General features: G+C 48.2%; 1 pseudogene; it reads left to right on the top strand.

The window, feature by feature from the left end:
* Positions 1-17,235: 17,235 nt before the first annotated feature.
* LOC146197879 (uncharacterized) lies at positions 17,236-18,080 on the top strand (annotated as a pseudogene).
* Positions 18,081-25,846: the final 7,766 nt, after the last annotated feature.

The following is a 25,846-nucleotide window of genomic DNA, read 5'->3' as shown; positions in this document are numbered from 1 at the left end:
TAGAATATCCCTGCCAAACAAACATTGTTGGCATCGGCGGCGTCGGTGGAGTCGGCTGTTTAAAGCTTCGCGACCTGGAAAAATCACGGGCGTGCGTCTGGCAGGTGACAGTTGGCAGGGGCACGGCCAGGCACGATTGGTAGGCAGGTTGTGTGGCGTCTCATGAAACGAAATGACGTTATTGAGTCGGAAGGACCTGCTAACTCAAGCATCTCCAATAATATGGAAGGGCGATAAAAAATAATAAGCCAGCTGCATGCTATGACACGTAACATGGACAAGGCTCCGTGTTTCCTTCCTCACCTGGCGTATATCTTTAGACAAAAGCGGCTGACCGCGCAAGTTATGCCCTTGTGACAGGAGCATTTCGAATGCTCATGGGGACATACAACTCGGTGGGGATCGGCCAGTATCACACGATGGTAACAGCCGATTAACTCAAAAGGCATTGACTGACGGAGGTTCGTCAAACACAATTGGAATATACAGCGCCATAAGCGAAGAGCTTCGCACTCCGACATTTAAACTAAGAGACGAAAAAAAAGAGAAACTCAAAAGGAACTAAAATACAGTTCTGATTTAGCCTCAAATTTTTAAACTGCAATAACGAGTTCATAAGGAAGCTTTCATTTGGTAGTCAGAATGACAGCTCTCCAGAGTATTGGATAGTCCGATGTAAACAACAAACCGATGCTGTTCTCCGTTATACCGCACCGTATCGCCCGTGTTTGTTTCTGAGAGCGCAGTGCGAAAGTCGAGAACATCTCAAGTGTCGCAACAGCAGCGGCAGCTACGAAAGCGACAAAGGTGGCTACCGAACTCTGGCAGCTTCGGCGCGGCAAAATGAATTCCTCACAGGCGAAGTGCGCATTGTTCCCCATCATCGGTCAAGCGTTGATACTTGTGCATTACGCCGAACTGTAAATTACTTGAACGCACATTTAGGAGCGAACTTCAGATTAAAAGTAGCATTTGGTCCAATATCCGCCTCGTTTTATTTTGCTTCACTTCGTTGTAATTGCTGGAAGTTGCCGCCCCTAGCGTCCTCCGTATATCAGATGTTCGCTACTTAGTGGTTATTAAAGTTCGCTGTGTGGCAGCGATGCGTTTGTATGACCCTCGAAATTTTCGATGCCATTTGGGATTACTCGCGTGACAGGGTATTTTTCCGGCAACCGAGCTAATGTTGAACAAAAGATGGGTTCAGAGGTGGCAAAGTACGTGCGTTGTAACTATCCAATGGCACTTTCATTGGATCAGTGGAACTTCGGTCCGAAGACTCACGTGCTGTCGCAGATGTCATGAGCTGCAGTCATGAAGAACAAAAAAATTCACCGCGATTACGATACTCGGCAAAGTGAAACTTCAACGCATCTCTTTATGTGTTTTGACTCTGTCGAGGTCGGCGTCGAGGTCGGTGAGGAAGCGGGGCGATCGAGAACACGATCTGCGCGATGGCATGCGCTAAAGTTATAGGGCAAATAATTTTAGAGTGATGTAGGTATATACTGCTTCCCACACGTACTCGATCGTTCTACAAGTTAAACTACCTGACTGTTAAGAAGAAAGCCTTGTGGTCGGAGAAAAGGAGAGAGATACGTTGTACTTATTTCGCCAATCGTTGGTTCTGAAAGAGTATAGGTCTGTACAAGTGTTTCGCGAAATCATCCTACCGCTCGGAGGAATTACGAGGGAGAGGAACGGGATTATTTCGAGTATAATTTGCGCGAAATTCTTCTTTGTTTCTATATCTAGATCGAAAACACCCATTATTAACATTGGTGTGAATCAATATGTGGAGCCGGGAATGTACGGCATCTTTGGTGAGCGCAGTAGATGAGAAGTAACATTTTCCAGTTTTTCTTTTACGTAACTCTATCGGATATTTTGTGAACGTCCAACAAAAATTACGGGGACGCTCTAGCTTCGCCCTAAGATTAGACGCGAAGCGTCTTTAACACAGTCTTTGCATTACGCGAATACTTTTAAGGCGAAAGTCTTTCTGGCTCATGAGTAGTGTGTCGGAAGGAAGTTGTAGACACAGGCAGTAAACGGACCGTGTCCGCAAGTGTGTACGCACGAATTATCAATCGTCCGTAGTAAGAGTACCGAATTTTGTATCCAATCTAATAAGAGAATGGACAACATGATGGTGAGCTCCAAATTTGGGTGGGCCATCCCCAAAATTTGCCCCCCTCCCCCACCCATGGTCCCCCAAAATTTAACCTCATCAAAATTGGACAGAAATTGATACCTAACCTAATTCGAGTATGACCAATTCAGTTGTGTCCTCCACATTGTGATAGGCCACGCCCAGAATTTGCCATTGTTACAATTTGGCCCAAATTGCTGTCTCACCTATATTTTGAGTGTGGCCAATTCAGTAGTAATTGTTGCAAATTTAGATGAGCCACCTCCGAAATTTGGCCTCTTTGGGCCCCCTAAGTTTCACCTCGTCACAATTTGGTCAACACTAGCGTCTCAACTAATTCCAAAACTGTCAACTAAACGGTCAGTTGCAAATTTGGGTCGACCATCCCAGATATTCGGCCCCCCTAGACCCCCAAATTTAACCTCGTCAGAACTGGGCCAAAATCGATATGTAACCTAATTCGATAATGGTCAGTTCAGTGGTGACCTCCAAACTGAGATGGGCAATCCGCAATCACCTCATTCTAGTATGGCCAACTCAGTGGTGGGTGGTAAATTTAGGTGGACCACCCTCGAAATTTGGCCTCCCTGGGCCCCCCGAAACTTGACCTCATAATTGACACCAAAATTTGACCTCGTGATAATTTGACCAAAACTGATGCCTCATCTGATTCGATTACGGCCAACTGAGAGGTGAGTTGCACATTTGCAACTCTCGAAATTTGGCCTCCCTGAGCTCCTGAAATTTGACGTCGTTATAATTTGACAAAAATTGGTGTCTCATCTAATTCCAGTATGCCCAACTCAGTGATCAGTTGCAAATTTAGGTGGGCCATACCCAAAACTTGGCACGCCTGGATCCCCAATGTTTGACTTCGTCTGAATTTGATGTTTTATATTTTTGTTTAAGCTGGTTTTGGGGGAAAAGCAAGACGCAGTATCTGTCTTAGCGCCTTTAACACAGCCTTTCAATTCCGCGAATATTTTTCTCACGCTGCTACCTCTGTGAGAGTTGGCACGTGAGGCAGGCATTAACGTCCAAATGTAATCTAAAAGTTAGCTCGAGGGTACGTCGACCAAGCAGACTCAGCACACTGCGCCACGGGCACCTTTAACCCCACACGAAACGCTAATCCAAAAGGAGGCAGTAGACTGGCGCAAATCGGTACCCATCCACTCCTACACAAACTACCCTTTCCTTATGCAACATGTAGACAAAATGTCCATGATGTCACGGTAAACCGACACAAGAGCATGTGGCATGAACCTGTCCTAAGGCACACTTAGACCTCATCATAGGGGAGACACCCTCGGTGAGGGGGCGCTGCGCCGCTCTATGAGCATACAGGTGTCGATGCGGATCAGTCACTATAGCAGAGGTTCTGGGGTTTAGAGGTAGCAAAGGAAGCGTGAATGAATCGGCGATAAAAATTAGCAACAGACGTTTGGACGATTGGTGTATAAACAGTAGGGAGGGGACGTATGAAAGCTAAATAAAAATTAGGCAAGGGTATTTGAAGATAACCCTTATCTAAAAGTAAATTCGTTAATGTTGAAGAGTTATCTCAGTTAAAAAGCATAAAAAGAAGGTTGAGCATGGTGATTACTATCGCCACCTCGTTTCGACGGGGACGCTCCTAACATATCCATCCATTCATACGCTAGCGCATTCCGTGGAGAGGAGACACCGGCAAAACCTCCACGCGGCCGCATTTGCTACGCGCCGCATTCACGCGCGTGTTTACGCAAAGCCTGTGCAAGGTTATGTGACGTCATCGTAGTGAGATCCTTCTGAAAGCCGGCTTCACATAACGCGGTTGCGTTTTTTATTTAATAAACGCTGCTCTTGGAGCTACCTCTTGAAATTTTAGTTCTAGCGGCGCAGAGGGTTATACTTCTGTTACCGGAGTTATCTAATATTGCCAGTCTTTTAAAGTATGTGAGAAGTTTGATACAATCCACCTGGCATTTGTTTCAATGGCAGAAATGAAGTTGCGAGGAAATTTTCACCTTCATTCAAATTTACTTGAATAAGCATTTAGGCAGGCATAAAATTCACCTGAGAGCACATTTATAGATAAAGATGAGAATGGTAGGTAGAGATATTACTCAGAACGGTGTTCCGGTTACCTACCTTACTTTAAGAGAGCACCTTACGATACCTTAAGTGTCTACCTTACGATGAGTAAGGTAGGCAATAAGAAAATTCATCTGAGAGCACATTTATTGTTAGATGGATAGATAAAGCTAAGAATGGTGGGCAGAGATATTACTCAGAACGGTGATCTTGCCGACACGGTGTAGCTTGTCGTGAATACGAGGTCGCTTTCACGGATGTGCTGGTCACAAAGCTGTAACGTAAATATATAGAAGCTGCTTAAGCTGGGAGCAGCGATTGCCATCAATATATTGTTACGGACTTGGTCTCAAGCAGAGCACGGAGGAGAGAAGAAGGAAGAGGAAGAAGTGTGCGCGCCCGTTCAACCTTTGTCTTGTGGCACCTGTGTTGCTTCCCGCTGGCCGTGTGTACCTGGCGTGCTGAACCGTCTAGAACGTCTCGGTCGCGACGCTAAGGGCGTAACATTGTGGTGAAGGAGCCGGGTATCGCTCCCTGGCGCTACACTCAGCACCGATACAACTGGAGCCTCGCCGGAGTCTTCGCCTTGTGGGCCTCGAACCGCAAACCAGCGCCATGCAATCGGCCAATGACCCGCAAGCAGCCAGTGGTGACGCGGTGATCCAGGCTGAAGACCGGCCTGCGGGCGCAGCGAACGGTTCCTCGCATCACTATCGGGAGCCTTGGACTATCGCGCGAGCAGCAGGCGAGGACGTCGACGAGTGGTTGACCCACTACCAACAGGTCAGCCGTTACAACCGACGGGATGCCGCCGCTCAGCTTGCAAAAGTGGTTTTCTTCCGAACACATACCGCTCTTGTTTGTTCGAAAACCACGAGGACTATCTTACCACCTGGGACCGTTTCGTTCCCGAATGGCGCCAGTGCACGAAGGAAGCGGGCTGAACACGCGCTCGCGCACACAGCTACCGGGGGAAACACACAACCTACATAGATGAGTTATGCAAAACAGTAAGCGCTAATATGACCGAGGAAGATAAAGTAGGACATCTTCTAAAGGGCATCGCAGATGATGTTTATAATTTTCTAATTGCCAAATATGACCTGAAAGCCGTCTGTGATGCAATTCGGCACGTTCGCACATTCGAGAGATTGAAGACTCGTCGCATAACGCCAAAATTTGGGCGGCTTATCAACGTTCCATCTGTGGCGAGCATTGAAGACAGCTTCATGGACTTGTCGTCGACGATCCGGCAAATAGTTCGCGAGGAACTGCAGCGGTTCGAGCCCCCCCCCCCCACGGTGTCCACCATCCGTGCCCTCTGACGTTGACGGTTCGATAGCCCTAGTCATCCGCCTCGCTACGACTTACGCCCGGCTAACTTCTCGTCGCACTACGATCCGCACTATGAGTGCCGTCCTCAACCACCACCTGTTCGCTATTTTCGGCGTCCAACCCGAAGGCCTGAAGATGAGTTTCGCTACCTGCCTCCTCGGAACCCTCCAGGGAACAAAGTTTTCGTCGCACAACCCCCATGTGCCACCGCTGCGGCATTGAGGGGCCCATAGCTCGACACTGCCGCAGCCGTCCACTCACCCGTTACGATCGGCCCGTACAACATGCTCCGCCACGTAACCGTTTCTACGACTCTCCTTGGCAATGGCCCCCATCTTCTAATCAATATCCCCAGACCGATGGACCACGCAGCCACTCCCCTAGTTCCGACCGAAGTTTCTCACCACCACCTGCCTCTTCTGCGCGCCGCTCTCCGTCACCACGGCCATGGCGGCGGTCTCCATCGCCTTTGCCGGAAAACTATAGTCAGCGCGGCCGCTGGAGGTCAGGTCGCTGGAGACTGTACGCTGCCTGTAGAAATTCCTCCATCTGTTATGTTAAAGAACACAGTCTATGTGCTTGTGAATGGTGTGGCGACAATGGTTTTAGTGGATACCGGGCAACCATTTCAATAATGAGTTTATCGTTTAAGTGGTTAGGACGCAAAGTTATGTTTGTTTGGGACAGAAATGTGAATTTTCTTGGCGCGGGTAATGAGGTGTTGTGTCCCCTTGGAATGTGCAGTGCTTCGGTGTCCCTGGGTGGAACGCTATTCGCAGCCGAGTTTGCAGTGCTTCCGCGATGCACACATGACATAATTCTAGGTATTGACTTTTTGAAAATGTGCGGCGCTACGGTCGACTGCCGCTCTGGGGAACTCTGCGTTGATGGTTCCCTTCCTTCTGGACTTTTAGAAAAGCCACACGTGCGTGAGGATGTGTTCTGCGTAACAGAGGATGCCAATGTGCTAGCCCTGTCTATGGTGTGCGTCCCAGTTTTGTGCCCCAGCCGTGCCTCCGACACCTTCGACGCTACGATGGCACCGCTTCATTCTAACTGTACAAAGAAATACATTCTGATTCTTAATTGCCTGCAGTCGGTGGTCAAGGGCTGCTCATGGCTGTGGGCCATCAACTGTTCTTCGCAACCTATAGTTTTGCCTGTGAATATAAAAATTGCGACGTTCAGCCAAGACGACGCTCCGTCGGTGGCTTTGGTTACTGATGAACCTGGCGAAGTTGCTGCCGCTCCAGCCCCTGACTCACAACTGCATCGGATGATCAGCCGCTCTCTAACAAAGCTTTTGGAGGCCTTACTGGTGAATTATTCTTCCATCTTTGATTTCTCGGAGCCCAGCGGTCCACGGTGCATTCTCGTGACAAGTACCCGGCATCGCATTGACACAGGCTACTCACACCAAATTCGACAGAAGCCGTACAGAGTGTCACCAATAGAACCCAAAGTCATCAGTGAGCAGTTTCGGGATATGCTGGAAAAGGGTGTTATTCAATAGTCATGCAGTCCCTGGGCCTCCCCTGTAATTCTGGTCAAGAAGAAAGATATGGTACATGGAGTTTTTGCATCGACTATCGCCGCCTGAATGCTGCAACAAAGAAAGACGTGTATCCCCTTCCCCGGATCGATGACGCCATATTGTCTGTTCTCCGCATCATACTTTTCATCCGTCGATCTGTGATCGGAATATTGGCAGATCCCTATTCACCCTGACGATAAGGAGAAAACGGCTTTTATCACACCCAATGGCCTGTTTGAATTTCATGTAATGCCCTTCGGGCCCTGCAATGCTCCTACAACTTTCGAGCGATTTATGGACGCCATCCTACGTGGGCTGAAATGGCAAATATGTACGTGCTACCTCGATGATGTCATTTTTAGCCGGACATTCAATGAGCACAATGAACGCCTCGCTCTCGTGCTGGACTGCTTCAAAAACGCCGGTCTAGTCTCTTCGGTGAGCGTCAGACTTTGGTACTAGCTAGGACACATCGTCGATCGTGAAGGCGTCAGACCTGATCCTCAAAAGACCGCGGCTGTTGCGTCGTTTCCAACAGCTCAGAACGTGAAGGAACTTCGAAGTTTCTTAGGACTGTGCTCATATTTTCGCCGCTTCATTCCCCGTTTTGCTGACATCGCTAACGCGCTCACGTGTTTTCTCCACAAAGTGGACATCAGAGTGTGGACATCAGAATGGACATCAGAGTGTGACTCTTCTTTTCGAGAGCTCAAGTTTTTACTAACATCATATCTGATTCTCTGGCATTTCAACCCTTCTGCTCCAACGAAACTGCACACGGACGCCAGTGGTATTGGCTGATTCAGCGTTGCTTCCCGATGGCCGTGTCTACCTGGCGTACTGAACCGGCTAGAACGTCTCGGTCGCGACGCTAAGGGCGTAACAATATTAACGCAGCGAGCAGCTAACACGGCTTGAAACCAGTCGTTTACTACGGCAACTATGATCACGTGGCTAATATCAAAGTAAAATTATTTTCATAAGAAAATTATTTAGGTAGCAAACAATTTTGTTCCGCACTCAAAACAGGGCGAATGCTAGTCGATTATTAGTAGCTGTGCTGTCCGAATTGTGTACTCGATATGGGCATGCCTACGCATTAGTATACTGTGCTAAATAAAATAGTGGTGCACGAGTATTAGGAAGCAAACAAGAACGCTTTCTTACCACAGTGCACTTCATCGGTATGAAGTCTTTCCACGGCACAGCCTTTGTCCACGCTGCATTTTGAGCCGAGTCCGACGGAAACTTGTACACTTGCGCTTTGGATCCATTTGCGTAGTTAGAGCGACAGTTTGGCGCACAACACCCAGACATCGTAGATACCTTGCTCGCAAGCGCCTATGCAGCACAGATTAGGAACACAGTAAACACAGGCTGAAAATACGCACACTTAGGCCGAGTCGTTCCAGTTCGCCTTGCTTGCGTACGCTTGCGCTCGGCGTCGCTGATCTATCCCTAGATCTCACTGTCGTGACGTAGAACTAGAGGAAAGGGGGACTTGCGCAGGCCTTCTTGCAGTCTAGGGGGTGTTGGTTTACGTGCGCAAGCAAGGTTGTTGCTCTCCTCCTCTTGCCAAGTACTGGCTGCCGTCGCGTTCCATTAAAAGGAAAAAAAAAACTACAATGATTAAATTACGGCGCGCTTTTCCGTACGAACTGAGTGGTAAAGGTAGACTGAGGGTCAGGTTGTCTGCCCTTTCTCTTAGCTTGGCTTTATGACCGCTCTCCTCACCATCACGCACCGCTGTTTGTCCCTGGCGGTGCTGCAGAGGCCATCGGAAAAGCGAGTCAGCTTCAAAGAACACTCATTCTATTCTCACACGCGATCCTGCTTCTGGAGCTCAAACACTGAGCAAAGTCTGTTTTTCGGGGAAAAGAAGGGGCAGTATCGCACGTCTCAGTGGATAACTACACTTGTCAGATGTGCACATGGCGTCGATTCGAATTCCTGTCGCAAACTAGGGTCCAAATTAGGTAGAAGATTTATGCAAAATGAGCAGAGAAATAGTATGACACCACAGTGAACGCTGCACAAAGTACGGTTAAGTCACAGTTTTGATATAAAACATCGTTCCTTCATCGTTCTGCTTTTGGGTTACAGCGACGACGATGGCTCTTCGCCCAAACAAGCTGTATACGCTTCAAATATGGATCCCAGCGCTGCCATTAATCATGCAGGCGACCCGAGAGTCGAGACGTCAGCGTTCCAGGTGACCATAGCGGAAGGCCAAGCAGAATATTGTGCCGGCCATCCAACTCAAAATTCGCGGAATCCCCATTTCTCGAGTACCCAAGTTAAAACCCTGGTCTAAGGCCGCGGTGGTCTTTTTACAACTCTTTAGGCGCGCCCGCCGTTGAAAGCGATTCAAGTGTAACAATTGAAAGGCATCCAGTAGAAAGCACGACCGATAACGCAATCTCGGCCGCGGCTCCGCGCATCTTCGCCATCGTCAACAAAGACGCCATGCCATCTCTGGAGCATAGGAGAGCCGCGGTCAACATGGCCGCGGTGTTCGTGCTCTCTCCTATTCTAGAGCACCATATCTCTCCACAAACACTCCTCCCCCGTGTCTGGAATGTTAGGCCGTGGTTATTTGAGAGCGTGCCGTACTGCGGCCATCGGTTTTCGACGAAGCTACGGTAACGGAAGCAGACATAGAGCTGTGCACGAGCTCGGACCTGCCCGAAAGACCGTACCCGGCTCGGTCCGCGGGCCGGGCTCGGACCGCTCCGGAGCCCTCTGCCACGCCCTTGGGCCGGGCCAAGGTATACTTGCCTCGGGCGGGCCGATCCAGGCAAGCGCGAGTATACAGCCATGGTGCGATAGGCTTCTAGAATGCATAGCATTTTCCCGCGCCATCCGCATGCGAGGGCTTCCTAGTTTTTTCCAGGTGTCGGCCCTTTTTTCTCCGCGCCTCCTCGCTGTGGATGGATCTTTGCTAGCCGTCAATGACCGTGCAGAGGGGCCGCTTGGATTAAGTTCCGAGTTTCGAATTTCCGCTTCGGAACACCGGCGCAGATGTTTAGGTATACGTTTCGGGATTCGCGCCGCGCTGTCGTCTCTCACGCATCTCTGTTGTGGCTTGCTGCCGCCTCGAGATGGCGGCGGGACATTACGGGACATAGCTCAAAGCGTCCGCGGTGCTTGAGTTTCCTCTTTTTCTCGGCTCAGGCAATGCGGCGGCGCGTGTTGCCGGCGTCGCGAAAAGCACGCGTGAAACGCACATGGTGAGACGCCCACCATCATCCAGGCGGCCAGAATCAATTTGAAGTCGGCCCCCGGGCCCAATCTATAGCTGCCCACTGGTTACGCCGTAGGGCGCCAAAGAGCTATCGGAGTCCTTCAATAGATCAATAGATATATTGAAGTACTCTGAAGCTACTCTAAAGTCAAAGCGGAAAGAAAGAGGAAAACAAAAAATTCAGACCTGATAATAATAATAATAATAATAATAATAATAATAATAATAATAATAATAATAATAATAATAATAATAATAATAATAATAATAATAATAATAATAATAATAATAATAATAATAATACTGTTACACAGCGGGCAACTGATCTTTATAAAATCGCAGTAACCAGACTAAGTTTTTTGAACATGTAGTAGGATATTTGACTAATTTATTAAACCTTCAATAACCCACACTGCTCAGGCTGCTCAGCTGTGCACGCACGATGCGTTTCGGACGTGCTGAAACGCTCCAAACTTGTGCATTAACCTCAAACACTCCGTAAGAAGGATGCCTACGATGCAAGAAGATTTATATGGGCATGTAAATTTGTTTGCTTTGCACATTTCTCCTCCTCACCCATGAGCACGCATGCAAATTTGCAGCATCCGCACGTCTCAGTTATTCTTGCCTAGCAATGCCTACACTTCTTAGTGGATACAGCGTTTCAATGGCAATCCAAATGTAGCGCCACACTATCTTGTACAAATTCCATGGCTCTGGTCGTTTTTAAGACCTTCGAGGGTTATCAAGCCGTAGCCGAAGATTCTGGGGCACCTTTTATATGCGAGGCAAATGTGGGATATTGCAAGGTGTTGTTATGCATATATGTTGATGGGAATTGTCTAATTTCCCGATGCACAGCAAAAATTTACTTTTAAAGTTTTGAACTCAGACTATCTTAGTATTCCGATGGGGCGCGATTTTGAAGATTAATAGAAAAAAGCTAGAAGCTTGCCGAAGATTAATATGGCGAGATATTGATTGTTATTGTGAAGTTACACAAGAACGATAAAAATATTTGAACTCTTTCCCAGAAAACGTCAAGAATTTCAGTGGATGACAGAAATTTGAGCTTTGCTGCAAATACCCTCATAGATACAAACTTCGTGGACGTGACTGTTGGCGCAGCTAAAATGATGGGCCATATGTAAGATGAAACACACATAGAAAAGGAAATAGCGAACACATGTAATTAAAGCAAAGTTTAGTGTGTGTGTGTGCCCAATAGTGTTTGATGGTGGCTCTTCAAACCCACTTCTTTCTAAAGTTCGGGTAAGGACGACGGACGCGGCCAGCAAACGGGTTAGGTTATGCCACGTTCAGTTGAAAATCTTCAGGCCTTCGTCCTAACAGCGTCTTCTTTCTTTCTGCTCTGACTAACATTTTGTTTTTATTCCGCTACAGCGGTTACGCTGCTCGTTTTATATGCGAATGAAGAGCTGTAACGAGAGCGTTCCTAACGACTACGAGAAATATATTCCAGAAGACGGCGCCCAAAAGCTTCACGCAAATAATTCGCTAGCCGGTTTTGTTTTAAGGCAAACCTTACAATTGAAGCCAAACAGCCTGAAAGATTGAAGAAAAAAAAAAGACAGGCATAACTTAGAGTGAAGGGAAAACTTGCGATGGAGGAAAAGAAAAGCCGTAACTTTCGGCAACACTGAGAAATGATGTAACGACTTTGTTTACACAAGCATTTTAAGGGCATTACGGTGAAGAAACAAGGGAAAAGTGAGGCGCGTGAGAGAAAACGCAAGGAAAAGCCCCGAGGCGGGGATCGTTGGGTGCCGTGGAGTCACGTATGAAATATAGCAGGAGAAAGACGATATTGCACCTGTTTGTCACTGAGCTGCAAGCGAGTCGTATGTCTTGGCGGCAGTGGACCGGAAATCAGAAAAGCAATTTGAGACGCTCGCGCGCTCACGGCGCGTGTGCACCGTGGCGAGAGAAGAAAAAAGGAAGAGAAGGAAAGAAGGGCAACCGCACAGCGATAGCGACAAAAATTAGACCTCTAGACTGGCGTCGTTTCTCGGTTCATTTTGGCCAGGAGCTCAGTGTCGCTGTCTGCAGGATTCGCACTTTCAGATTGCCTCACTCAGCAGCTAAGGTGGCAGGTTTGGCTACTTTGCGCCAAACTGGCTAGATTTGGAACCTTTTGGCAACAAACTTTGAGCTCGGCTACTTTTTGGCCACTTATGAAATCGAAGTCAGGACCAAATACAGGATGCCATGTTTCACAAAAGCACACCTTATCTTCAGTATACCAGAATGCAGTTTTGACCACCATTATTCTATCGTGCCAGTCCTGCTTTCGAAAATATAATCACGTCCTAAAAATTAAAAAAAAAAACTAATTATTTCTGCTCCTGTGTTCAGTTAATCCTCGCGACACTTCTCCCAGGCGAGACTTCGAAATACTCCCCTCCGCTATGCAATATTGCTACGTAGGCTTTTTACAGCCAATTAACGTCAAGACACGTCCAACCGCCATTCACTCAAATACAGCGTTATCGAAGTAAGGAAGTGACTTGCTACTTAGCAGATAAAATTTGTTCCCTCTGCAGACTGCTGTGCAGCAGGGCCATGCCACGCGACGTAAGCACACTTTACGTAAGCACAACGCCGCGATCTGCGACCGATCTGTGACGTAAGCGCGATGCGGTGGCGCTTCTGTCGCCAGGCTGGGCCAGTTGGGGGATGAAAACTAGGCTTAGCGCTCATAGAAATACATGGACCTGAAAAATTTCAAAGCAATTTTTTAATTTCACGACGCACCTACGATCGCGTTATTCGGTACAGAGCAACCATGAACATCCTAGAAAAGATCACGAAAGTATGAAATCTCATTAACGGGGCGAAATATTTTTAAAATACCGCGAAACGTATGCGGGTGCGAGTTGGGAGGGCGACCCATAGAAACACATGTAAGCACAACTTACCGCAACATTTTACTCGATTCAGTAGCGTTGAACCCTTCTCATCTTTTGGTGAACGTCTTGTACCACGCCCCAACATCATGTTGCATGGCACATTACATTCCCTTGCAAGTACTGCAAGTCTGACGACTTGTGGGACCATTCAAAGCACGATAAACTGACCGCGCACAGTTGCAGACGGCAGTGCACCACCGGCGCTGTCGCTAGCAGACGCTCCGGAGCTGGAGGCGGCCGCGGTGGGTATCGCCAGCTGCGCTGTCGTCTGCTGCAATGCGCGACTCTCGTTCGGTCGTTATTGCCGTACGGCGTTTGACAACTGCCTTGTAAATGTAATTCTGTCTTGGATGTATCACTTGAGGGACAGTATTATCAAGCTAATTTACTCCATGTGGCAACATATCAGACTGTAAACAAAACTGCGTGATTCGCTACATGAGCATTTTGGGGGTGCCTGGATTCACAACATAGATTATCCGAAGAGTTTTAAAAGTAGACCGCCTCCGCAATGACGCAGCATACTTCTTCAAAGCGCTGACCAATGTTTAACGACCGGCCACCACTTCTGGTGCTCTGCGAAACGAGAAAAGTGTTGCGGTAAGTTGCGTTTACTTGTGTTTTTATGGGTCGGCCTCCCAACTCGTACCCCCATACGTTTCGCGGTGTTTTAAAAATACTTCGCCTCGGGTCATGAGATCTCATACTTTCACGATCTGTTCTAGGATGTTCACGGTTACTCTGCACCGAATCATCATAGGGGTCTCGTGAAATTAAAAAACCGCATAGAAATATTTCGGTTACATGTGTTCCTATGGGCGCTAACCCTATTTTTCACCCCCAGTCGGCTGCGAGCGCCCCCTTTGTTTGTAAACACGGTGTTGGTCTATATCAAGACCGACTGAAATACAGACCTGCACAGATAGCACTGCTCCAGCGCGCACCTTCTAGTTCATAAACTTCGACGCTAGGGAACGAACACTACGGGTAGCCTGGCGCTACTGTAAACCTGTTAATAAGAAGGGTCTATTAATTCTGCCATTTTTCTTCGTCGTTATAGTTTAATTATCTGTCCACGCTGTAATGCACAAGCACCTGTTCTGCGCATGTGTCGCACAAAGCGGAATCGCGCTATGTCTTCTGGCGAGAGTAAAACATTATAAAAATAAACACTCTCCACTAAAATACAAAAAGGCAAAATTTTCGAAGTATAAATCTGGTAAAGATCTCTTTTTTTAATTTGGGTACAGTTTGTTTATATTAATTTGTGATTTGATGATGATGAAAATGACAGACGAACAGGTAAACTGAGCGCCCTCAACGGCGAGAAAGGTAACGAAAGTTGGCGCGCGAGGTCCCATAGGACTCCGTTTTCTGTGCAGGTCGGTATTTCAGTCGGTCTTAGTCTATATATCGACGCCAAACATGAAAAACGAAGATGCTCCAGGAATTGAGCCGCTGCGGTACATTCCGCGATGCGAATGCTTCCAGCTGCATTGAGAGCGAGTGAGCTTTGTTGTGACGTTGTGGTCTCAGTATATAATAGCATACATGCGGTCGGGCATTCTGTAGCCGCTGTGAACAAAGAGGCCGAGCGAGTTTACGAGACGCGAGCAGCGTACAGCTGAAGAGCAAGATTGATACCGAGATTTTCGAAGTGGCTTGGCGCAGAATGGGAGAGGAAAGTGGCATTGCTTCTCACAAACGCCGATGGCATCAAAGTTACATTCAACTTATGCCTTGTGGCAAACTCTTCGAAAAAAAAAAAAGTTACATTCACTTATGAGGACATTTTAATGAAGGCAGTAAAAGGCGTATCCCTTATTGCCAAAACGATAAAATGCAAACCAATAAGGGGATATTATTTTCTGGCTGCATTAAAAAAGCAAGCATAACAAAACGTCAATTAACATCATCATATATGATTATAGTCTATTCTCAAAACGTGCTGTGGAGTAATTATTTTTGTTTTGTGAAAAATAAGCAAATGATTAACATGCATGCATACCGAAGAAAAATATTATTTGAGACGCATTGGATTTGCCAAACTTGCGCCCTGTACATGGCACTTTATTAATATTGTATATGAAAGAAATATGAAATATATATGAAGTATATGAGGCTGTCAGTAATTTTACACTTTTTTTTCCGTCATGGGAGGCCCTTAATCTCATGAACATTGAAGTGAATGCATGGTGCTACAGCCAAAACCGAGCAGCAGAAGGCAGGGCGCCAGCGCTGGCGAGATCGCCGTGCGTCAAGTACCGCGCGCTGTTTCTCAGGGACGCGTATGCGCAAAAGTGTGCCTGCTCGCGAACTTGAGGCTTACAAAACTCTGGGTACGCTATCAAGACCGGAAGCTCCATTTCTCCCAAGGTCATTTGATGCCGAACATTTGACCTTCAAGCGGCTCAGCGGATTTGATACGGCTGATTGAACAATATTGTTCCACCAATGTAGAAGGCCCCCTACTCACCGCATCCGGCACGCAGGCTCGGGACGAGGGCCTCCGCGACTAAAGACTGGCGAAGACACACTGCGTCTTCGCGGCTTCGGCCGGGAGGCGGACACCGCTTAGCTGTTAAGCGGGAACCTCGCTTCGCAGCAGGACCTCCCAGGCATCTCTACTAGTAATATTTTCCCCGACGCCCAGGGAGCTAGGTGGGCACTCAAAAATTACATGTTCGAGGGTCCATCTCGCCCTACAAGTCTGACATTTATCATCTCTATATCTTCGGTTTGGGTATGGTAGAACCAAATCGGGTTTACAAAATTTCCGGCCTGAATAAGTCGCCAAGCGACTAGCCTCTCTGTTTGTCAAGTTATATGGTCCGGTGGTGGCATCAGGTTTGCGGATTAGTGTCCGTGACGTAATACCACCTGACCCGCCCTGCCTACGCTGCAGGTGCGACGCGCGGAGCCGGCAGCGCTCGTTCGCTTCGCCGAACCATGGATGTGCAATAAAGTTTAAAGCAAGCGCAACAAACGTGTCTAATCATGCTTAACCGAGCTTGCGCTCTACAAAACTATGTTGAGCACCTAATTCTTTGTCGGCGCAGAGACAGCTAAGTAAGGGGTACTATGCGCCTTGACTGCATCGTACTGCTCGTAGAGCGGGTAACAACACCTACGCTGCAGAAAGAGCGAGATTCAACGGAAAGGGTGGGCACCTTCCAAGCACTCGGAGCAGGACGAGAGCAAAAATGAAAGATGAAGATGACCACAAGCAGCAGCCACACTGCGAGACCGAATTGTTGACAAGTTTACAAAGTCTCTCTTCGCTGCTAAGAAACCCCATTACGACTTGGATCCCGGAGCTCAGAAGCCGAACCATCGCGCAAACTATGATCACCGACTTGACTCAGACCCCTGCTTCTTCTCCTACCCCTCTCGTTCGCCCCGACGGTCTTCAACAGCGGGACCCGGCCATTTTCATCGGGACCGACGATCACGATTAAAGGACTGGCTTGTCTCTTACGAGCAAGTAAGCGACCAGCAACCGGTGGGATGACGCCATGAAGCTGAACAACGTACAGACGTTATCAGGCTGTGATACCGAAATCACGAAGCAAGCTATCACCCAAGCTATCGCCTTCGAACGGGTTTTTGAAGCGGTATAGCTTCACTACAAGAGGTCTCGGGCAAGCTATCACCCAAGCTATCGCCTTCGAACGGGTTTTTGAAGCGGTATAGCTTCACTACAAGAGGTCTCGGGCAAGCTATCACCCAAGCTATCGCCTTCGAACGGGTTTTTGAAGCGGTATAGCTTCACTACAAGAGGTCTCGGGCTCTGTCAAAGCCTCCTAGAAGTTTTCAAGGCCCCTGCACTTTCCTCCTCGCACCATTTGACATCACCACACCCTGACCGGTCGGGAGCTAAGGGTGACCGGTCAATACAGTTCGTGCATTACTGCAATTTCTTGGTGAATTTGTAGACTGGCTCGACACATGGAATGACCTGAAGATGAGTGGCGGCCGTTCTGGTTCACTGACACCAGAAACTCGCGCGGCCCTCCGTCTGACATCATATGCACTGATCGAATTCAGCAGGTACTGCCTCGAAGAGCTCCACTTTGAATTTGTCTTGCTGGGGAAATGTCAAATAGACAGTTTGGAGAACAGGTTTGGACGTTACCGCCGGCTTGCTGGATCCAACTATCATATTTCAGTTCAGCAAATATTTGAGTCTGAAACCAAACTGCGCCTTCAAGGTTCATTGGTATTTGCCGACATGAAAGAACATGAAGTCCAGCGCCATCACATATGACGTAAATGTACTGAAAGACCAGTACAGCATCACGGTTACCTGAGATGACATCAAATTAAGGCAACAATGTTTGCCGGCATATCGTGTACATAGCTGGTTTCTGCGCCCACGCCGCCTTAAAGAAACTTCCTTGCGAAGCTTGCGCAAGAAACCTCACAAGAAACGACAGGTAAATGCCACCGGACAAGTACTGTCTAATCGAAGGGCTCAGTAGAGGAGCGCTCAAATTTCCGCAGCCTGTCGTTGTGAACGCTGTTCTGCACACAAAAATTGTGCTTGAAAAATTGATGACGAAAGAAAACTTCGCACAGTTCCATTCAACGCGGCATCAAAGAGAGTTGGTCCTTTGTTTGCTGAAGCACTTGTTGAGCGATGACGAAGATTTGGATGTTTGCTGCAACGGACATCACCCGGACACGGCGATTTCCAACATCTTGTGGGCTGCCACGAACACCTTAATGAAAAACTACGTCCAGAAGACAGACCTGCTAATGGCTAAGAAGGCCGCAGCTCAAGCGAGGAAACTAAAAACACTCAAATAAACCGCAACCGAGACAGTACTGACGCTACTGAAATAAAGTATCTACAACGGAATATGCTTCATTTTTTTTTTTTATGCCTTCATTTTCTTTTGAGAAAACGAACAAAGACCAGCTGTCGTGCATTAGCGTTGCTTATTGTGTCTCGAAGGCGTTAAATTTTAATTACCCGATGTTAGAGCCCGTGCCGCCTATCAAGAACCCACTTTCATGCACTGCACGTGCGATGCCGGCAGATGCTTTTCCGCACTACTCGGTCAAGATGCGTGACGTCACGGAGGGAGCGCGCAGGCCTGAAGTGTTCTAGGAGGCTTTGGCTCTGTTCGGCGTGCGCTGCTCATAACCTTCAAGGTTCAGCTAAGGTCAAACCTTCAGTTTATAATTTTGGAGAACCACTGGATGGTCATTGGTCAGACCAATGGTCAAGCATTGCATAGATCGAGATCAGTCAGTTCAAGGTCACTTCAAGGTCAACCAAAATCTGGTAACGTGATCGACTTTGGCCTCACTGAGGAGCCGAAACACGGCGTTTACGTGATAAGGCGTGATGCCACACCATCCTACACCGAGTACATGACGGAAGGAGCGCCGGCGCGCCAGGAATAAGTCGACATGCGGTGTTCACGTGCTTGGCCGTGACGTCAAGGCCTGAGCCGCAGCGCACCTAAGCACACAGTCCAGATGTGCTGTTCATGCGCTGGGCCGTGACGTCACGCGTTCAGGCGAGCGTAAATAGCAGCTGCAGAGATGCCAAGTAGTCAGAGCCATGGAGTCCGGTGCCGAACAAGTACGTCGCAGCCGGTGCTTAGCCTCGTCTGATGATCCGGACCGCATTGCGATTCGCCAGGATAGCCTACGGAAAGTTCGTGAATGGGAGAGGACGAAGAGAGCAACCGAGATGCCGGAAGAGCAGAACGTCTCACCAAGCGGCGCCGTGCCGACGCAGCTAAGCAGGAACGCCGCGCGGCCGAATCGGTCTGCGCTGCCTCAACATCTGAGACACCCTAGCTCTGAAGAGCAAGGAAGTTCCCAGCGAGAGTCAGATGAAGAGCAAGAAACTACCGGGAAACGGTACGCAGGACCAACAATGACATTCGACTTAGTGAGTTCATAGCCACACTCGTCAGTTTCATCAACGCTTCACACACGTTTGGGAGTGTGCAGAGTATGTGGCCGACTATGGCACAAGCAGGACCTCTTTCAGTAAGTGGAGGCATGTGGCCAACGATTGCAAGAGACTGCTTAACATTACAAGCCTCTTCAAACATCTAGAAATTTCAGAATAAAATTAACGGTGGTTTAGATTTGGTTAAACTGAGTAAGAAGCAGCCGCTTCACAATTGTTTAGACTGGCAAATAGCAAAGAAACGATCATAGAACAATATAACAAGACTTTGCCGGGCTAACCATCATGAAGCTACTACTTAATTCTCACTTCGTTTAACCTAAGATAAACCACCGTTAACTTCTTCTGGCATCTTCGAGTGTCCTGCTGTCCCAAAGATGCACACTGAGCAGCGTGCGCCTGCTATCTAGAACACAGTTGCAAGGTGAACCACGAGTTATACAGACATGATCCTTGGCGCCCTATTTTGTATCTGTATCTTGAATTCTAGCGTCTATCCCAACCTAAAACATACATTCTATCCAGACGACCTTACTCTTTGGTGCACTTCTGGGTCTTCTGGAGCAGTAGAGGAGACCTTACAGCAAGGTATCAACGCAGTCACTAGTTACCTCGACAAATTAGGGCTATTTCTCGCACCTGAAAAATCAGAATTGCTGTTGATTGCAAAAACTCGCTATCAACGCCAGCATAATCATCTAATCAACTTCACAATGGCAGGTCGCCACATCCCTCGCATATCATACTGCCAGATCCTTGGACCTCATATCCATGAGTCAACTAATCAGGCCAATGTTTCTACAACCGTTAAAGTTTGCAATCAGCTTACGCATCTATACTCCGTTTCATACATCAGGTGCAACGCAGCGAAAGCTACGCAAGTAGTCCGCAAGAAAAAAAAACAGGAGGCGTACCACTACGCGCTCGTTCTGTGGCCGAGTGGTTCCTGCGGAAACGGGCTCTATTCCGAGCATACACGTTTGCAATAACTTGCTTCGCATGCCTAGACATCTTCGCAGTGCGGATCTTGTAGACAAAATGCGCACCGAAGAACCATTTTCTCAAAAAGAGATGCGCAGCGTGGAGGGCACAGCCGGCGCCATCTAGTGGAACAGCTGACAAGGTTGCGGGGCAGCGAAAACGCGGCACGAACGAAAACGACATAAAAAACATACAAATTCACTAATGCGACCCTTTCTCCCTAAAAAAAGGTGCTTTTCATGAAGTTGATGGCAAATGTAAGATGCATTAAGCTTGCAGACAAAGCAACTATCATTTCCTCTCGTCAAGAGCAGGTACTATTTTTCATCGCGGATGCGGAGAGCGCAAACAAGAGCTGTAGCTTTGGCAGTGTTGCACTTGATGTATGTCAGTAAGCATGCCGGCTACGCGAGGGTCAAGTATGGCAGATTGTCCACGCACTAGTACTCAGCAAAATTTTATATACAATTCCATACCTTACTCTAACTTGTCGCCAAAGACATCAGATTGAGGCTGTGCCTCGTATATTAAACAAAGCAGCCCTTAACATCTCTATACATATGTCCACGGAGCGCCTATACTCTATGGGGCTGTTCTTGCCCTTCATACAACAAGACCTCATAAAACATCGATGGCAAACGGCATGCCTTTCTAGCACCGAACAAGGACATTGGATACTCAAGTAAGTTGCACCAGCGCCTGGTTGCACTCAAACCTATAAACCTCCCTATAATTACCCCCCCTTCCCCGCTCCCAGATAACCTCAGAGTAACCCCCATTCCAAAAAAATGCACCCAACACTAACCCAGGCAGACGTTCCGCTCGCGTTTCCAATCATGTTCACCCTACTAATTCCACGATCATCTACACAGATGCATCACGAACTAACGTCGGAGCGGCTGCTCACTCAATTGACAGCAGTAGCTAGGTAGTGACTCTATTGACGCATACCCTGAGTCCTTATCCTCCCCTTATGGCGACTCTCGAGACCCTGTCAGTACTAAAGAAGTCGCACAAGCACCCTCTAATCCTTCAAGATATACCATATATACTGATTCATTACAGGCTGTATGCGCCATTCATAAGGGTCGCATTCCTGGAGAACTGCAGGATGATCTACACAGAGCTCTCCCCAAACTATGTCCCAACACTGTCACATTAGAATCTCAGGCAATGAGGTAGTGCACTGCCTCGCCCACGAACTTCAACCCCAGGCGCCTGGGATTCCCTGGCCTTTATTCATCCACGTGGGACACTAATCTTCATTACAAAAAAGAAACCAATATTCACTAAGACATTAGAGAAACTCTTCGTACACTTCCTCTTCCTGATAAATCCCACATTGCCACACAAATACGCATTCTTAGAAGCATACAACTAAATACACTCCTTACTCCTGCCCGATCGTTTCTATACCGAATCAGACATTCCCCCACATGCCCAAACTGTTCTGAACACTATACAAACTTAGAACATTGCATCTTTTCATGCCGTGTCGCAATTCAATCACCTCACTTTCCATACCCTCCTCCCCAAACCTGGCAGGCATGGTTAGCCTCTGACCAGCTGAAAGATCAGTTGACCTTGGTGACCCTGGTTCAGGATATTCTCGACACTTTGTAATGCGTTGAATAAAGTTGTTTCCTATCCTCCACCTGCGCCCGCGTCCATATTGGAGGCAAATCGCATCCAAACACTTTTTTGAAAGGCGTCGAGGCACACATATTCCAGGTGTTTATCACCCGGAACCCCATCACCATTGCACAGGTCTTCATGCTTTGCCAGAGCTATGATGAGCTCCACAAGCAGCGCATTCTAGTTCAACCATCGCCCATGCAGCATGATTCCCTATCCAGCCTGGCTGTGATGGCGGCCAGCAGCTCGCTGCTTAACTAGTTTAAAGACTTTGTGCGTGAGGTCGCACGACAACAGTCTCTTCTTCACAGAGTTCAGCCGGGCCCTCTTATCTAACCTGGTCCCTACCCTTCAGGCTGATTCAAGTTACTGAGGTGCTACCAACCGTTCCTCAGTCTGAGTCTACTGCTTTGCCTGCACCTATAGGAGGTATGCACGTGACGTCATCCGCTAGGGGCGCTAGCGGCCAGCGCAGAATTCGCCATACGCGTGGTCGTGTGTGTGGGCACCGCACCGAGCCGCAGTATTCAACTCGCTGTGATCCGTGGGGTACGCTTTTCGCGTCTTTACAGAATTTCTGCGTGAGCCAGCCAAAAACCATGCGAGCGAGTGCATACACCCGTGGACTTCGTGGAACAAGAAAAACGACTGTCTCGACAAAATGTTTGACTTTGTGAAAACACCGGCTCGTACGACGGCGGTAACTTCGTCAAGGTGTGCCGTGTACTACAAGACCACTGCTTCGCGTTGAATTCCCTGACATCGGTGCCTGCCATGTAAAGTGCGGTCTTAAGTTTTGCGACAGGTGAAGAAATTAAAACGTACTAAGCCATGAATGTGTTTTAATTTTTGGCAAGAAAGCGAGGCCAAGAGCCACACGTGCGTGAGGGTGTCGATGACCGGCGTGCCGTTTTTAGAGGTGAGCACATTGCGACGTGTCTGTTCGCTTAGCTAACGCTGTCACCTCCTCCGACTTGCAAGTGACATGTTGCAACTGTATCAAGCGTTGTCGCTACACATCGCGTTGTTGCGAACTTAGGTTTCATGGGTTATGTGCATTTCAAGCAGAGCTACGCAGGCGATACTAAATTTGTAAAACATGCTCTCTGGGTGTGCCGTTTATCCTGCGAGTGCGTGACAGTACTCTTTTTCTCGACCTTCTGTCTCACAAATTAACTGCATTGATTCGCTTTACTGCTGGAATAGCGCCTGTGGAAGCTTCGGCAGTTTGCCGACTACCGCCACTAGAAGTGTACCTTTCGCGGCCATGCGAACTTTGGAATTGGGGAATTCAATGCGCTCGCTTTCTTTTCAAGAAATGTTCGCCCCAGTGGCAGCTAACAATGGTTTTAACGAGCTGCAAGTCGTTTATCGCGAAATGGGTAACCGGCCACTTCTGCTGTCGAGCTGTTGCGCGGGTAATGCCTAGTTGCAACACTGAACAGCTAGTGGTATGTCCCGGAGCATCAAAATATCGCTGCAGACTCCATGCGCATAAAGAGTTCAACAAAGAAAAGTGGATGTGGGCGTATATACCAGCTTGATAAAACTTTACGGATCCCTTCCAATATACGGCGGTCACCTGACAGCGAACCTGAAACTGCGCGAGCCGACGCGCGCCGATGCCACCGGCGACCTCCGACATGGCGGAAGAGGCGGGACGATGCTCGCGCCATCTGGTAGTACGACCTCAGTGAATACCTCCTATAGGGGGTATTCACATGACGTCAGTATGCAGCCGACGCCATCTTTGCGTCCTGTTTTGACTAGTACTAGTACGGGGCGGCGGTTAGGTTAGCTGTTCGTGCGCATCCGTTTGCTCTGTCACTCTGCCTTATGCCAGCACCGTTGTTATGAAAACTCAATCGGTATCATGAGTGACAGTTCGATTTATCAGCAAAGTGGGCGCGATGCGGACAGAGACCTGTACGAAACAAAACTTTGGTACCAACCCGTGTGCAGTCGATATGCGCAACTGCACGGTAAGCGTCGGCCTGTGCCCACGCATAAGTATGTGCGACATTCATGAATTTCTCGTCCTACAGACGAGCTTCATCACAAGAAACCAATCGCAAGTCTACTGGCCACTCGAAGAACGCAACGACGCAACTACGTTACAAGCGGCTGGGTTAAGAGCCGCGGTTGAAGCAGACGAACTCGCTTTTTGTGCAATTACGTGCGTGCCGTCCAACGTTTATATTAACTAAACCGCTGAGTTTTTGTAGCTGATATTCTGCATAGAAATGGCGTTTAGTAGTCAGTATCTTTTATACAAAACTTGTTTGGTGTACTTGCCTCAATCGATCAGAAGAAGTCGGATGTTTGCATCGTCTGTGGCGGTAAGGAAGCAAAAGAAACCGCTGCGACACGCCACAGCGATGACACCGGTAGCGCCACCTCGTTGCCTTGCGGGCTCGAAATAACTTTTTGCAACAAAACTCTTGAAATACAGCGCAGTTTTGGCCAAGCTAAACTTAATTTGTTATTAGAGATAAATTTGTTTATAAAGTTCATCAAACCTTCTGCAAAACAACTCTGCCCGCCTACGTTCCTTCGCCGAAACTGCATGCGGTCTGCTTCGATTAGCAGCCGACACAGACGATGCGAACATCCTTCTTCTGATCGAATGAGGCAAGTACGGGAACACAAAGTTTAGCGAGTTCTCTTTGAATGAATTTATTGCAACAAAACACGACGAGGAGGTGTTGGCGGCGCGCTGCATGCATGCGCATGACTGGAAGCGATACATTGCCGCGCTGCTCTTTTACCGGGAATGTGTCTTCCGAGTGCGTGAAGAACAGTCGTGCACAGATAGTGACAAGAGCTGGCTGCTAGGGCACATCCGGAAGATTCCAGTCCAGCCTAGTTCGACATACATTTCTCATATTCCAATTGTGCGGTTGTGCCGTGCCAGCCATACGTGGCGTCGCATCTCGGGGAAGTGTCTCGTTTGGGTGGAGTTGTTCGTGTGTACTTCCGGAATCTTAAAATGCCGAGGTCTTTCGCGCAGCTCTTCAGCTTCCGTTGTTTACACTGTGCACGCGTCTCTTACAGCGATAGCTCAATAAACAACATATAGCTGCGGGTGCAACTGCTTGTAGAACCGCACGACAGCACTTGATACGTACGTTCGCCCTGTTCATTCCGTGGACACAAAGATGGCCGACTGCGCCTCAATTACCCACAATGCACCCTGCACAGCGCGTCAGTGAATACCCCCTATACTGAATTCCCGCTGCAGCCGAAGTCTTTTCTGGTTCTGTCGAAGCAAGCCCCACGATTCACCACAGGAAACCCATGCAGCTTCTTCACCTAGTGGACAAGTATCACTTCTCGTTCGAAATTTCTAAAAGCCGGCTCGGTCGCACGTCTATCTGTCACCCACAAGATTGATACTGGTACCCATAAACCGCTGCGTCAACGCCAAAGTTAACGTTGGTCAACATCCATACCGTTTATCGGTGGTTGAATGGCAGATTATTGAAGTCGACATGCTTCAGTGGGGTGCATGAAAGCAAGCTTCTAGTAGTCCGTGGGCCACCGATTGACTGCTTACATGGATCTGAATTATTTTCGTCTGTAGACCTGCGATCAGGAAGTCCCTTGATTTGGCGGATGCCGCCCGCGCTAAGAGAACTTTTGTAATACCTGACGGCCTATACGAATTCATCGTTATCGGACTTATGCGCCGGCCACTTTTCAGCGCATGATTGATTTGACTCTACATGAATGTATCTGCTATTTAGATGACATTGCCGTATTATCTTCTGATTTTGAGACCCACCTTTTCCGCTTGGAGTGTGTGCACGTTGAACTGTTAACCCAAGCAGGGCTCCAACTTAATCTAAAGTGTCTCTCGGCACCCGCAAACTTGGGATTTTAGGCCATGCCGTCTAGGGGCGGTGTGGATCCTGACCCTGCCAAATTTCGCGCAGTTCCCAAAGCCGTAAACTATGAAGGAACTTCGTAGCTTTCTCGGCCAATGCTCCTATTCTAGACGGCTTGTCCGAAATTTCGCCACTATTAT

This window comes from Amblyomma maculatum, chromosome 2 (genome assembly GCF_055883805.1).
Source record: "Amblyomma maculatum isolate TAMU_Amacu chromosome 2, ASM5588380v1, whole genome shotgun sequence".
NCBI lineage: Eukaryota > Metazoa > Arthropoda > Arachnida > Ixodida > Ixodidae > Amblyomma > Amblyomma maculatum.
This window is presented reverse-complemented; position numbering and strand designations above follow the sequence as displayed.